At 35.9% G+C, this 13,376-nt stretch overlaps 1 long non-coding RNA gene across 1 annotated transcript in view; it reads right to left on the bottom strand.

Moving 5' to 3' along the window:
* LOC124413046 overlaps positions 1 to 11,564 on the bottom strand; it is a 74,981-nt gene extending 63,417 nt beyond the window's left edge. Inside the window, exon 1 of the long non-coding RNA XR_006929842.1 lies at positions 11,043 to 11,564. This is a non-coding gene — a long non-coding RNA (uncharacterized LOC124413046). The remainder of the gene's footprint in view (positions 1 to 11,042) is intronic.
* Positions 11,565 to 13,376: the final 1,812 nt, after the last annotated feature.

Raw genomic sequence — 13,376 nt, forward strand, 5'->3', positions numbered from 1 at the left:
GTTCTCGTGAAAATGAAATGAGTTTTGCATATCAGGATTGGTATACAGCGACTCTACGTGCATTCAGGTCGCTCCGCGCCGCCATTCCGATGCATTGAATGATTGAGAATACTCGCCGTCATGACTGCAGTGAAAAAAGAGAGACAGAGATGATGCGAGAGGGAGTTGCATTGAGATGAGGGAGACAGAGAGAGGGAGAAAGTGAGATGCATAGATATATAGATGCTAAGGTGTTTGAGAAAAAAATAATTTACGATTTTCCACAGTGGCATCCCTTAGAAAGTTTGTTTGGGTTTGAAGAAATTTTTTTTTTAAAGATGAGTGTTCTACGTTACGTGTGAGATCACGTTTAATTGATTTTTTACTATTTTTCACATTGTTTTGAATTGACGATGAAACACGCTGTAGCATTTCAATTATTATTTTTTTCTCCCGACATTTATGTTCAACCCAAAGATCACGATCCATAACACAATATCGTATCATCCGAAAATCTCATTCTCCTGAATTGAAAGTTCATATCAAATTCAACTATTTTATCATGAGATTGACGATGAGTTAATAATGAAAAAGTCGTCAAATACACTTCTCAAATATCAATTGAAGACCTAATATTACAAGTCTGGGTAATTTTGTGACGTAAATTGATATTACGATTAATGTAAGCAATAAAAAAAAGTCATTTCTTCACGATACTTCGTGAATTCAAAAAAAATGTGAAGAAACGAAAAATCAACTAAACGCAATCTTCCACATAATGTAGAACAATCATCTATATCTCACTATAAGTACATACATATATATATATATATAAAGATGAATGGATGGACATATATATCGTTTTATTCATACCCACGTGATGCTCGAATATATACGGATTGCTTAGGCGTCAACGAAAAGAACAGCCTTCGGGAGAATAAAATTTTATTTTTCAAAGTCAAAGAAGATTAGTTTTGTCAACTTCCGAGATTTGACTCTTCCGTTAGTATCTTCACTCCTCATTCCTCGAGATAACCTGAGAATTGCAGGAGGAGGATGATGTGCTAAAATAGCTTTGATAAAAGACGGAGGTTCGCAATGGGACAAATCTGCTGAGACTGGAGCCTTTACCCAATCGTCATAACGCAAAGCACTTTCCAGAGTTGGGGAAGCACTGGTGTATTCAGTCAGTGGTTGGGAATGGCCAGCAAACAAGCAAGATGATCGGTAGGGAATCCAGGATATTCCGTAATGACAGATCATCGATACCACGTGCGTGAGAACTAAGGTGATTGATCACAGCCAGATGTGGATCGATGGGCGAAACGTTTTTGAAGTAACAAAGATCGGACATCTCTGAGAGACAGATGCAAAGTGATGTTGCAGATCATCTATCGAGAATCCAAGAGAGAGAGAGAGAGAGAGAGAGAGATACAGGATATTTATTGTAATTACAAAAGACCCGCAGCAAGTGCGTTGAGATGGTTCATCAAACCAATAATAATCTAAAACTTCTTAGATTCTAGTACATAATAGAGGAAAAACAAAAGCCAAATAAAAATAACAGAATAAATCGAAAAATGAACAAGATGAAATAATACTAATCGAAAATAATAATGAGTGATACAGATACTTAAAAAAAAAAAAAAAAAACGTTGCAAATTACAATCTCTCGGAGAGAGAGGGAGAGAGAGAGACACGCTTGATCGAGATCCCTGCAGTTCGACCGGCAACGCCTACGTACTTCTCTAATCATCCATGTAATTCATTGATTTCAATACAGTAGACATCGTGATTACGATACATATTATTACGGAAAAAATTTGCTGTTCGACTTGCGGCAATCACGAACATAAATCATGATTATCGCACGAAAGAGTTACGAGAAGCGGTTACGAGAATTAAAAATTATAGATTGTAATCGAATTTTCTTTTTTTGATATAAATGATGCTGCAGATTACTTTTCGTCGAATAGAAAATTGGCTTACGGAAGTCAATGGGAAATTCGTTATTGTGCTTCATAACTCGAATATGAATTGAAAAGAGAGAAACGAGTCATTTATACGCCACTCAATTGGCAACAAGCGATATCGACTAGCTGGAAAATAAAATGACAGGCTTCGTTGGGCACAAGATTTATTATACACGTTATACCGATTGGCCATAAGAATCTTTGAATAAATTCAGCCAGGCCAGCTGATTACACGCGTCTCGATTAGCCACAAAATTTATCGAGCACACCCCCTGGCTTGGATCACATATATAGGTATACAAGAAATTTAACGAAGTCAATATTTCACGTTATCAATCGAAGGCCGCAACGGGGGCTGAATAATTTCAAAGCGAAGAGGGTTTGCTATCTGATGAAAACTTGGAAAATTGCGTGATATAGAAAAAAACGAGAATTATGCATATGTATACCCGATTCAGCTTTACTTGAAATTAATGCTTCGTAAAATCAAGCTGCAAGTACTGCAAAGTTGATTCAAGTAAATTGTATTCCACACTATTGAATACTTGTTGTAAGGATTAAAAAATACAATTTCGAATTCTCACTCACGACTGCAAGGAATCCTGAACGACATGTGCTCTTAATTTCTTCTTGTCTTTTTTTTCTTCCATCCTTATTCCTACGGCACCGAATTCCCTGAACGCAGATCCTAGTCCGGATTTGGTCCGAGCCACAGGAAACAGGCGGTAAGAGCAAGATATATCAAGACCGAATCGAGTCAACCGCAAGGATCAACCTGCGAGGTCAGGCGTCAGGATCGGATAGCTTCATTCGTTTCGCTAACCGCTTCGGAGTCGGCAGGATCAAATGACCGGTCTAAAGGGCTCGGAAATTACACGTTTCCTCCAGACAACCACTATCGTCGTTTAGCGAAGGATTCGTCTATCTAATTGGTGGAAGCGGGCGCCTTTTTAAAGCAGGAAAAAAAGACGCAACAGAAATTTTATTTTATTTTTTATGAATCGTACATTTGACTTGTTTCATAGATATAAGAGATTATTCTTTGTCTTATCCTTATAAATTGTAAATCACTTTTTTTACTTTGTTTCGAAAAAAAAGTTGCGCAAAATGGAAACGTCATAACTTGGATTATTCTTTCACTCTTACTAGATGATGGTTAAAATTCTAGCAAAACTTTTCCGACACAGGTTGAAATGCAAATGTGCATAAACTCCCGGTTTTCTTTCTAGCTTATGTGTTTTTCTGGCAGATGAATTTTTGCTGCATGAAATTAGCTGCAGTAAATACCGGTGGTGTTCTCGTTACGACACGCTTAGTGCCGTTGAAAATTACTGTTTTTGTAAACATCACGTTTTTATTTGAATTTTATAATTGGCCCAGACTAAACAGATAAAGTTCTGAGACACCGTAGATGCAAATATTATTTTTATATAAATATTAGGCTAATTTCATGATCATGAAACGAAGACTGACTCTTTTTAAGGTTTTTTTTCTTATACACAACACGTCGATTACTGCACGTCGGAATAGACAAGACTTCACGTGGTATGCTTTAAAATACACCCGAGTTCCAAGATTTATCTCATTTTCCGCAATCTGAGTAATCGAATCGTCCTTATTTTCCTAAAATTGTCATGCTAGGCTGCAAATGTATTCGGGCCGAGGTTGAAATTCCGATTTTGAAATTTCCGAAGGCCTGAAATTCCGATGTTTTCGGTGGCGAAACGTAAAGTAAATTCCGAAAGTGCAAAGTTCCGGAAGTTCCGGAAGTAGAAATATTAAAAAATCTGAAACATCGAAATCCTGAATAATCTAAAATATTCTGTTCCGTGAGTTTCTGGATTGGTAAAATTTCACCACTTCAACCTTTCTTTGTTTAGGATTACAGATACTTTTATATTCGGAATCCTGGTTATTCTGATTTTCGGTTTCTCTGATTTTTAACGTCAACTCGTTGATTAAACTATGCTGTGTGAGTATATTTTAATCATCAGAATTTTGCTCTATCGAAAGTTTATTTTTCTTTACTTTTCGTAACTAATATAAGACACTTTTGCGTAAGTAATATAAAAATTCATTCTTCAGCTCTCGGCATTGAAAAAAAAAAAAAAAAAAAAAACAATAAATAACTCTCTAAGACAAATAGAAAAATAATCGCCATAGTTTATATAACTCAGCAATTTCTCAGGACCAAGTAAAAGTTCTAATTTTTTAAATGAGTCGTTTAAAATTTAAACCATATTTTTCTGTGTATAATAATAATAATAATAATAATCAGTGAACGGAAGTACGATGCGAGAGGAAAATTGAGAACAAGCCGAACGGATTGTTCGATATTTACGACGGAAACGCAACTCAGCAATATGTTTTTATTCGTAGGTACGTAGGTATATTGCCCAGATGGGGGCAATATAAAGGAAGATGTGAGAAAAGGTGAAATTGCGAGGATACGAATCGTGCCTGGCACTTGATATCAAGACGGAAAACCAGGAGGTACAGTACAGTGCGTGCTGTGCAAGGTTTCCGTGGCGTGCTTCATTCCGCCATGTTTGAATTGTTTACACGCTCCTAAACGTGAATTTTACGATTCAAGTGATTCATCGTATTTTTTCTTACACTTCTTAGATTATACAGATCGAACGAAACAATGATTCGACGGATAAATTTCTTGGATATCTATACTCGTATAAGCGACGATGACTTATTTATAATTTTCGTTTTCCCTTGTATTTTTCGCCGCTATTTTTTCCTTCCTACTTCCCCTTCGCAAAAAGAATTCTAAGGGTGCTGCCTTATTTCCAGATTTTTTTCCACGCTATAGATGCTTCAACCCTTATTTCTCCATCTGTCAATTCTCTCGATGTACGTACTATATCAGAGCATATGGGATATTCCACACCAATTCAACTTGGAATTCTAACCCTCACCACTTAAGTTCCTTATTCATCTTTTATCTTATGTAAGAATATCGATTCGAATTTTCAAATATATTCATCAATCTTCTTTACTCTAAGGATTTGCGAAATAATATAAAGATCAGCAGCCTTTCTTTCAAATACACATTTTCTACTCATCCTCAATGCATGTTCGAAAGAATATTCAATCATTCTCTGACCTTCCGAAAATTCTTCCATTTTACTGTTAAATTTTCCATAAGTCGCTCGATTCTGATTCCCTGCTAGGAAAAATATTATCCCCTTTCCAAAGTGCCTTTTCTTCCATTTGCTTTTTTCTTTTTTTTTAGGGTGGTGCAAAAAAACCGACTATTTTTTTTTTTTTGAGTCTCGTGTGACAAAATGTTAGTTTTTGATGTTTTAAGAGCCCACTCCGAAGAACAGTGCAAAAAAAAAAAATTTTGAAGAGGTCATTCCACATTTTTTAAAACGTCATAAATCGTCAAAAATCGATTTTTTTTTTAATTTTTTCTCGTTACGGTATAATTTTATAGACAAAAAAAAAATAAGTTTCCGAAAGTTTCAGTTCAAAATTTGAATTTTGAAAGGTCGCTCATAATTTTTTTTCAATTTTTTGGTGCATTTCTTTAGATCTTTTCGAGGGACCTTTTAATATTCATATTAAAATATCTTACATTTTTTTTCTTTAATTTAGTAAGAAAGAATCGATAACAATACACCACGACATGAATTAAAAATCGAACAAAATACTGAAAATGTAATTTTTTTAATTTAATTTTTTGACGATTTTTGACATTTTAAAAAATTTGGAGCGACCTCTTGAAATTTTTTTTGTGAGCTGTCCTTTGCAGTGGGCTCTTAAAACATCAAAAACTAACATTTCGTCACACGAGACTAAAAAAAAAAAAATGGTCGGTTTTTTTGCGCCACCCTAATATATATATATATATACCGAACTCATTTCATATATATATATATTATTATATATATATATATATATATATATATATATATATATATATATATATAAATGAGTTTCGGAGGTGACGGAGTCGTTGACTGAGTCTTTCAATAAATTGGACCAAATCAATTTCGACACTCGTCTGTTGTTCCCCGGAGTGCCACGGGAGCCGAGGAAAAGAGACGGGCGAAGCGAAAGGGGGATGCGAAATAGCGGGAGGATTTATCGATCTCCCAGCAGGATTCGGTAAAGCGAAAGCGAAATTAGCCGAAATTGGCATTGCCTTCCTCTGAGCGGTGGCCCCTGGCCTCTGGCCTTCCTCAAATGGCGAAGACCGGCCGTCGAGGGAACCGAACTTGGGAAAATCGAATCGTTGATATACCGATCAGGGCGGGCCGCGTTCCCAATTTGTACATGCAAGCAGCGAGACCCGAGTTCACCGATTTATCCGTTCTCACAGAGATTCCGAGAGAATCCGGTTGGCCATGCTTCTCACAAGTTTGGTTTCGCGACCGGTGAAAATCCACTTACGACGCGATGCCAATCTGTGCAAATCAGAAAACCGCCTGGCGATATCGAGGATTGGTCAAGGTCAGTATTGATTTTGTGTTACACTGTTAGAAAAATTTGAACGAATGTAATGTCTAGGGTGGGCTTTTTTTTACAGTGAAAATATCGTTCAAGATGATGGAAAACAAATTCTGTGAAAGTTTGAGATCTTAACATTAATATTAAGAGGTGCCTCATCGCCATTTTTGATTTCCCATTTAAATAACACAGAAATTTGTTTTTGTCAAGTTTGGAATTTTATTGCGTTTGAACGAATAAACTAGTTGTAGAAATCAATACATGTTCTTGTAGGAAATTGAACGATCTACAAAAAAGGTCTCATGCGATTTTTCGCCAAGTCGATTCGTTTCAAAGTTATCCAAGGTTAAAGTTCAACCTCAAATGATATACGACGACTTCCACAATTTTTTTATATTTCATCACGAAATAAGTCTCAAAAACATAAAACATCATATTTTTCGTGAAGTCCATCAATTGTTCTTTGATAAAACATCGAGATGTTTACTAATGATTGTGAAGAAAATTGTTTTTCCTTTTCGAAAACTCAAACTTTTCACGAAATACTAATAATTGTGAGGAAAATCGACTTTCCCAACAATTATTAGTATTTCGTAAAAATTTTAATGTTTTGCCAAAAAAACACTTGATGAACTTCATGAAAAATATGTGTCATGTTTTTGAGCTAATATTTCGTATATATACCATTTGAGGTTGAACTTTAACCTTGAATAAATTTTAAACGAGTCGACTTGGCGAAAAATCACATCAGACCTTTTTTGTAGATCGTTCAATTTCCTACAAAAATATGTATTGATTTTTAGAACTCGCTTATTCGTTAGAATGCAATAAAATTAAAAAAGAAAAAATTTCGTGTTATTTAAATGAGAAATAAAAAATCGCAAAGAGGTACCTCTTAATATTAATATTAAGATCTCAAACTTTCACAGAATTTGTTTTTCATCATCTTGAACGATATTTTCACGGTTACGAAAAAAAAAAAAATTTTTTTTTTGGCCCATCCTAATAATGTCCCAGCAAGTCCACTTCATATTGTTGTTATTTGTTATATTTCTGTTGATGAATATGACACAAATTTTTTTAGTTTTAACATTCAAGTTGTTATATCAACATTTAATTTGTTGATATGACAAATTAATACAACTAATTTTATGCTCTTTTTCGACTTTTATGTTAATTTTAACGTTCTTGAAATAATTTTTATTGCATGCATATGTATGTGCAGGCATGTACTGTATGATTCTAACTTCTAAATTAAAATATAAAAATAAATATATTTATATAACAAAATAGTACTGTTTTCTCTGATTTTTGTTATCAAAAAAATATGACCTTTTCGTTTATCAAAATAATTATAGTTTTTGAAAGCAGCACTTTTACTACATTTGTTTCCCAAAAATACGTATATTTAGCTATGCAATCCCGCAAGAATTTTATTTTTACATAAAAATTTGTTTTAGTTATGGTTTTTTAAATGAAAATGGATTTTTTATCCATTTTCTTTTACATTAATTGGACCATAAAAAAGGAGATTGCAGAAGTATTTCAGAAATTTTTCAGATTTTTTGACGTTTTTTTCTAAGAAAAAATATGAGGAATTTTCTTTTTTTTTTTCATTCATATTACGGACGGAGGGTTAAATCAACACAAAACTTTTAGTGAGCCTGCTGGGAAATTTTTTTTCTAACCGTGTTCAGGTTTGTTTTGAAACTGTCGTCAATTTTCCGAATCGATCTATTCGAGCACGAAGCGAGTGATCAAAATCATCGAAAAACGCAATCGTCACAATAATAAGCGTTTTCAATTTTGGATCAGCGCATGTATCAAATCTCGACAAGTTGATCTTTCGATGAATCTTTGATTCATATCATCTGGACATTTCATCCGTTAGTTATTGATCTTGAACAATCAATCGCAAAGTAATAACAGAATGCGAATTTTTTCAACATTACATACCTGACGTAGGTATATCTAGTGAAATGGAGAGGAAAATTCACTTCGGGAAAATTTTGAATAAACAATCCCAATTCATGTAAAAAACAAAAAAATGCTTAGGCATTCGCTTCCGGCCTGCAGTGCAGCTTTAATACACTCAAGGTGGACCCTTTTGGGGGGTTGACGTTACCGTAGACGAAAGAAAGTGGATCGAACGTCGTTCTAAAGTTGTCTCTACCTATAAATATGCGTAACAGGCCCAACTCAGGGTTCATGATCGCCGGCGTAAGGATGAAATCGAGGCCGGAACGGAGAAGCGATCGGGAAATCGCCTCGAAGAAAAGCCAAGGCAAAGACCCTCAAATGCCTTTGATATGACATCGCGGGAATGGCAAAGGAAGGGTTCGATCGCAGGAAATCCAGAAGCGATTTTGACAAGTTATGGTTGTTGTTTTTTTTTGGTTTGAAAAGCTCAGCCACTCTGGCGTGAAATAATATGTGGTGAAAATAAATTGTACGATGGTGAAGTGGATGTAGTTCACCGAATAGATGAACGGTTTGAGCCAACCGTTATTTTCGCCTATGAATTTTCCACTAACTTAGACACTTTCCCAGATAGAGAAGAGGCAAATGCTTGCTATTTAACGATGAAAAACGCGCTAAGTTGAGACTCGGTCGCCTATCTCTTGAGTAAATCTTTTAATACCCTTCAGGGAGGATTTTCTCGCCTTTCTCACCGGGCTGAAAACTTTTCAGGCCTCATTTGCTGAAACGCTTTTTACCTATATTTGGATTAACTACTCTGACTCTGATGGTGAAAGAGAAAAATGAAAAGAATACCTCGCTGCAGTAACGTATTCCCCCACTTTTCAACGCGGGGTTTTACGACTCGTTCTTTACCTTAATTAATTCATTATTAAAACCCTCGGGGCTTAGCCGATTAGCATTTCGATTACCAAGAACGTTTTTTCACTTTTTCGCTGGTCCTTGGGTATATATTACGCGAAAAAGGACTTCCTGCACAGTCACCATAAATTATCTTCTCGGAGCAGCTAATCATTATTAGTCATAAGTGCAAGCTCTTCAATATAATTTAAATTAATGAAATAATTAACGAAATAATTTTCTGAAATGAGAAACAAAATCTAAAAAAAAAAAAGAAAAAAAAAAGGAATGGTAGTCAGAAACATGTCAAGATAAAGAGTAAATATCACCATTGCTTAAATTCACACAGCTTTTCAAAAAATTTTAACTTCGAACTGCTGACACGTTATTTATTGCCGCAGGTTTCAAAGGACTCTGTTCAATCACTGATCGATGCGTAATTCTTTCAGTGTCTCTGCTCCTGATTCTGATGATAAACCCTTGCGTTCCGACCAAAATACGTGCCACGAGCTTCTGACGGTAAGACTTTTTGGATAGGCAAGCCCTTGTATGATCATCCCTTAAAAATAAGGACAAGGGATGATCTGCGCTCTGGCTAGCGAAGCGAAAACTATCTTTCCTGGGTAAACAAAGCCCGCTCTTAGGCCATCGAGTGACATATAAGAGGGTGAGGCAGGCCGAAGGGTAGAAAATTTCTGTTTGAAAACTACTGAATCTAGCCTGAAGGGTTTCTGTCGGTGAAGGTATGCACGAGTCTTAAAAGAATCAGGGACAAAGGGTGAAGGAAAACAAGTGGATAAAGAAATGATTTGCAAAACGTCAAGGCTTTCAATTTGGCGAATTGAGACTCAACCCGGCTCATATTTATTCTAATTCTTCCACTGGGGTTAAAATTCTTCATTCTACGAATAAGTTTCTATATGAAATAAAAGATTGATACTTTTGCCTGGCAAGTAAATTAGAGTGCATTTATACTTTATTTCTATATTCATGATCGAAAACCTCAGCGTTTTTTAGTGGAATGCAACAGATTTTCAGTATTTTACTGTTCCAAAGAAAATTTATATTTAAATATTTTCTGGTAAGTTTAAAAAACTAATAATCTTGAATCAACAATCAATCTTATTTCGAAAATAAAACTGGCCAAAGTTTCTTTTACCAAAATCGAAGATTATCATTATAATAGGCACAATACATGTCGATTAAGTTGGGTTATAATTTTCGATGCAATTTTTTATGTATTTTTGTGTAAAAAGTTGGGTTACTATTCAGAATGAATGAGTTATCGTCATTTGCTGATTATTCAATTCAATATTCATCAGCATTTTGTAAATTAACTAAAGAAAATGGCTCAATTTTTATTACCTGAGGGAGAATTTATTGAAATCACAACGATGTTTTATCTCCAAATATCCTGCTTCAATCTCAAAATTCAATTTTTAACTTTTAACCTGTGATCAGTGTTATTTGTTCGATTGATAACTTTCAAACACACAAAACTAGAAATAAAACAATAAATTTATGTAGCCAAAAATACATGAAATGCGTAATAAAAACGCATGTTTCCGATTGAAGACAAAAGTCGGTCAAACGATATTCCGTCTGGTGTATAATAACCGGGGGATGAAAAAGAAGGGTAGACACAAGGAAGAACCTGGGCATACAACGGTGAAGATAAATCCAGAACGTCGCCTTAACCCGGCTTAAAGCATGATGAAATTCGAGGCGATTTGTATTGTAGAAATTCTACAGAGTATAAGGTTTATATAATATAATATGCATATATATGGAGGGATGAAAACTCACCAAGAACGAAGGGCGAATAACGAGTCATATCTCAGAGGCTAATCTGCTTTCCTACAAAAGGTGGTTGTTTACGATTAAGGGTGCCTGCGGGTTTCAAATAACACTTCTAATTATTGTTTCACCTCGTTAAAACTTTCTGCGTCTTTGCTGCAGGCTAGAATTATCACCAGGTTTATTCGTTCGTTAGTTTCTTAACAGGATACAATTGACTTTTCACTTAGCGTCCAGCGCGTAGATATTTCAATCCTTTCATTTCACATAATTTTCAATCACGGATCAGTCGCGAAGAGAGAGAGAGAGAGAAAAAGAATTTAACTAAAAAGAGAAAAATAAGGAAAAAGAAAAAGACCTCGCAACAGCAATAATTGCGATAACTTTTTACCAACCGAGATTTTCCCTCCCGCGAGATATCGATTAATTTCAAGCACAACTGGTTTCCCGGGCTTTTATCATTCCGCCTCGCGGCTTTCGACCTTTACATCATAGTTAAAAACGACGACGCCAAGCTTGAGAACGACGCGTCTGGCACGAGCAGCGGCCGAGAGCTAACTGAACTCTGATCAAGTACTTCGCGGCTTCTGGCGTCTATCTACCTTGTGTCTATCTACTTCTTAACCTATCAGGCGCAGGTACCTGTAATAAAGTACTTGAATTGAAATGCAGGATGTTCGAAATTAAGGCTCCTTCGTCACGTTCCTCGGGGATGATTTCTACCCTGAATTTTCAGTCGACACTCTACCGAGGATCGACACGCGGCCACGAACTCCTTTGATCCCGGCTCCTCGCTGACGGCGAGTCGCGAGATGAAAAGATTCCTTGAATCTCGATCAAGATAATTGCGGAACTGATGAATTTAGATCAGATAAGGTGAGTGCAGGGGAACGTCGACCCCGAACTGAGGAGCCAAAGAGGCGATGGACGATATTGAACTCTCTCATTTCCTTTCTTCTTTTTTTTTTTATCAATCATTCAATTAAAAAAGCTCAACATTTTTCTCGAAACGCATATTCGACCAATTTCACTTTTCTCATTTCGTTCGATTTCAACCAAATTCAACCGATTTCAACCGAACTGGTACGTCAATGATAAAACAAAAGACTTAAGAGTCCGTTTGACGAGTAAGGTGCTGATCATTTCCCCCAAAAAACTTGTTTCCTTTTTCCGTAAGAATAATTAAACAGTAAATTAATCGTTAACAAATCGTAATAAATGGGAAATCGATTTTACTGACGGTGAATTGTTTCAATTTTTTTTTTATTTTCAATCACATTTAAATTATACCTGAAAAAGTACTTTTCAGGGGCTTTAAACCTCCTTCAGTCCTTCTGATGAATCGCGATTATTCCAGGATTAATATTCACGCATCAATTACACGCTGGCGACAATTATCTTTCTGGAATGTATACATAAATATATCTCAGAGAGAAAAAGAACGAATAAAAAAAAAAAAAAAAATTCATTATCGTCGAAGAGCGAAAATCAAGTCCGCAGCAAAGCTTCATTAGAAATTACCGAATACAATTCGGCGAGAGAAAAAAACGACAAAAATCATCTCCGGACTGCCTCGCTCGCGGAGCTTGAAACAAGCTTCCCGTATTCATGATGAACACACTAGTATAAGCTTTAAGCTTATAACGTACCCGGCGCTTTTGTCCAGCAACAGAATCCGAAGCGAATGACATTATACCTACGGCCAGAGTCGCACAGCCATAATAAAGAGAGAAGTGTGTGGTACAAGCTTGGATCTACCCCGTAGCTTTCGTTGAATCTATTTTTAAACAATGCGAAAATCGCAGCTTCCGTTTGATAATGCGGTACGATTTCATCCAGTGAATTTTGCTCGACTGATCTCGAGGCTTTCGGATACCGGCATAGCCTTTTAAAATCGCGGAGACGATGGTCGAATAAAGCTTTACGTCCGTTCGTCGATAAATTTTACAACGGTTTGGATAAAAGAGAAACTGATAAAGGTAAAAAATGTGGAAAAGGGGGAAAAAGAACATTAAAGAACACTCGTTGCTCGGTACAGATAACCGGTACACCATAAACTTCAACCCACCTTCCTACACGTGAGCCGGAAGTATCGTCTACACGGCAAACGACGAAATTGTGTGTTTATTGTACCTGCGTTTACACCCCCGACCTGATATCGTATTTCCATTGTTATGCACTGTAGAACATGGCCACGATTCTCCATCAGAAATCACTCGGCAAATAAAATCGAAGAAAAATATGGATTGAATGAGGAAATAAAGCGACGATCTCCAAACATTTATTCTCAGTAATTTATTAAGCATGTGAACCAGATGAAATCTGTGTTTTTTTAATCCAAGT

Source organism: Diprion similis, chromosome 2 (assembly GCF_021155765.1).
Source record: "Diprion similis isolate iyDipSimi1 chromosome 2, iyDipSimi1.1, whole genome shotgun sequence".
Lineage (NCBI taxonomy): Eukaryota > Metazoa > Arthropoda > Insecta > Hymenoptera > Diprionidae > Diprion > Diprion similis.